This window comes from Dinoponera quadriceps, unplaced genomic scaffold, assembly GCF_001313825.1.
Source record: "Dinoponera quadriceps isolate SergipeBrazil2010 unplaced genomic scaffold, ASM131382v1 scaffold7638, whole genome shotgun sequence".
In the NCBI taxonomy this organism is placed as follows: Eukaryota; Metazoa; Arthropoda; class Insecta; order Hymenoptera; family Formicidae; genus Dinoponera; species Dinoponera quadriceps.
Window position 1 is genome coordinate 4,383 of NW_014561483.1, and position 3,159 is coordinate 7,541.

The 3,159-nt window shown below is 39.4% G+C and overlaps 1 pseudogene; it reads left to right on the plus strand.

Annotated features, from left to right (window-relative positions):
* Nucleotides 1-1,001: 1,001 nt before the first annotated feature.
* LOC106750993 lies at nt 1,002-2,498 on the plus strand (annotated as a pseudogene).
* Nucleotides 2,499-3,159: the final 661 nt, after the last annotated feature.

The following is a 3,159-nucleotide window of genomic DNA, read 5'->3' on the forward strand; positions in this document are numbered from 1 at the left end:
CATAACAATGGCGCGTTGAAAATTCAGCAACGCGTCGAATATTCGCGCGAGGATCGTTATCGGTCATGATAAAACGGTTAAGCGGACGGTAATCAAAACCGTAAATCAAACGGCGGTACACGGTGGTGAAGATAACGGAGGCATGTGGCTGAATGCTCACGCAGGAGCCTAACGCTCAGTCGAGAACATGCAACAGCAAGGCAAGATTCGGCTAGGAAAGTCTAGGAGAGCCTGCTAAAGCACAGCGGAGATCGTGAACACGCTGATCCCGATATTTCAATTAGAGGTGAGCGGACGGTCAGTGTCGACACGAGTCTGACAGAGGCGGCGAACACGCTCAACCCGATTTTCAGATCGTCTCTCGAGTGATTAGAAAATCGTGCGCTCTTTGCTCGCTTACTTTACGTTCGCTTGCTCGGATCGCTCTTGTATTAATCTCTGATTTGTTTGCAATGCGCGCTTATACTGCTTCCGTGCGGTAGTCGGAGTGTCGTTGCCTGGCAACGCGTTTGTTAAACAAAACGCATTTGAGCGGCATTTGCGCGACTCGGTTGCATTGTTCCGATAATTGTTTCTGTTGTTGTTGAAAACATGGATCTACCATTACACACCAGAGACAAAAGTATAGTCGAAACAACGAACTTCTTCTGAATGTGCACCAAAGAAGGCATAAACAGTTTCATCAACTGAAAAAGTCATAACAATTTTTTAGGGATGCGCATGGAATATTGCTCATCGGCTATGTAAAGAAAGGAAAAACAATCACAGAAGAGTATTATGCATCATTATTGGACCAATTTAATAATGCAATCAAGAAAAATCGTTCCCGTATGACGAAGAAAAAAGTTCTCTTTTATCAAAATAATGCACCAACTCACATGCATGTAGTTTTAATGATCAAATAACATCAATTACGTTTCAAGTTAGTCGAGTTAATAGTATCCACCGTAATCGCCAAATTTAACTCCATGTGACTTTTTCTTATTTCCAGACTTGAAAAAATGTCTGGGAGATTTGATTGGAATGCTGAAGTCATTCATGCTGTAAACGGTTATTTTGAGAAGGAAGATAAATTGTATTATATAGAAAGCGTAAAAACTTGAACATCGTTTAAGTCCATTGAGAAAGATCATATTAAAAAATGAAAATTATTTTGTTCCAAAAAATTATATTTTCATATTTATTTTCTAAAGATTTATTAAACATATTGTTTCCTGAAAATAACAAAAAGAGTATAAAATCGAAAAAATTTATTGAAATAAAGCGGAAGATTTATGATTTGTTAGGTCATTAAGTGTAAAATTTCCGATTACCTCATGTATTAAATTTGATATCCGATATCTGATACTCGATACTCTGATATTTCACTTTGACAGTTTCTTTGTTCTTTTTTTATGGTAAAGGCACGTCATTAGCCTTTCAGACGCACGTTTTGGTTTGGTTGATTATCTGTCGAATTGTCTTTTGCAAATTAAATTTTGTTGAATAAGTCAGAAATTCACGTTATTTTTGAATATGAGTTCCGTCGTGGAACTAATGCAGCGCAGAAAATTCGAAGTGTCAAGGAAGTGTTTGGTAAGGATGTGGCTAATAAACGCACAGTACGTCAATGGTTTGAGAAGTTCCAATCTCGCAATTTTGATCTTCAAAATGAACCACGTGGGCGACCTGAGAGCAACGTAGGTAATAATGAGCTGAAAGCTGCAGTGGAAGCGGATACATTTCAAACAACGCGTGAATTAGCAGCAAGGTTTGACGTTAATATTCCAACAATATTAAATCATTTGAAACAAATCGGTTAGGATAAGGAACTAGATAGATGTGTTCCGAATGAATTAAACAAGCGTCACAGAGAGAAATCGTTTGGAAGTTTGCCTTTCTTTGCTATCGCGGCATAAAAGCAAACCATTTTTACACCGCATTATTATATGTGATGAAAAATGGATTCTTTTCGGCAATCGCAAGCGTTCGGCACAATGGTTGGATAAAGATGAAGTGCCAAAACACGCTCCGAAACCGAATATTCACCAAAGAAAGCTAATGGTATCTGTTTGGTGGTCCAGCGCTGTTGTTTTCACTACAGCTTCATAATACTTGGTCCATCGATTACGGCAGATATCTACTGTAACCAGTTAGATGAAATGATGAGGGAGCTTGGGATTAAGCAGACATGGTAAATAGAAACAGGCCAATCCTCTTGTAGGACAATGCTCGATCACATGTCGCACAAATAACGTTGCTCAAACTACAGAAGCTGGACTTGGAAACTTTCTGTCACCCACTGTATTCCCCAGACCTTGCACCAACTGACTATCATTTCTTCCAGGCATTAGACAACTTCTTACAAGGAAAAATATTTAATCCCCAACAAACTGTAGAAAATCGCCATTCACGATTTTATCATCACTCGCTCTCCAAGCTTCTTTGCTGCCGGTATTAACGAGCTACCGTTAAGATGGCAAAACTATGTAGATAGTTTAAGCGCATATTTTAATTAATTATACTGCTTCTTGTTTGAGATATAATAAACTAAACTTTCAATTCAAAATCGGGCATTTCATATTTAATGGCCTAGAACGGGCGAAACTTAGCAGAAAAGTGATGTGCTATTTTGCAAAATCCATAATATTTAGTAAGGAATTATTTTGTCTGAGCTAATGAACGCACGGAAAAGAGTAGATTGGGCATTGTATTGGATTGGCAAATAAGTTCGTTCGATTTTTTAATCGGAGTAGGTTTACTCCTTCTGCTATCTCTTTTCCACAGCGCTATCGCACAACGCGCTTGCGCAGCTGAAAAGCAATGTTCCACCTAACCCAGGGATCGGCAACGTGCGGCTCGCGAGCCACATGCGGCTCTTTGGATGTGAAGCTACGGCTCTTTAGTTCCATACGCAAATATTATTTATTTTATCAAAAAAAAAACATTTAAAAATCGTTCTGAATCGATTAACGAGGATTAGGCACCGATTCTATCTCTCAGCCACTTGTACTCGTTTTTCACCGCACCCTTCCCCCGTGACACGCGTCGTCACTGTCGTCAGTCCGTCGGAAGCTCTCGAATGACGCCGTCGTCGGATGTTTTTATGTAGGTTTTAATTCGCTTTCGATGCAAGACAATTTGGCGTCTTCACCAGTGCTTTGGCTGTGACGTATAGTT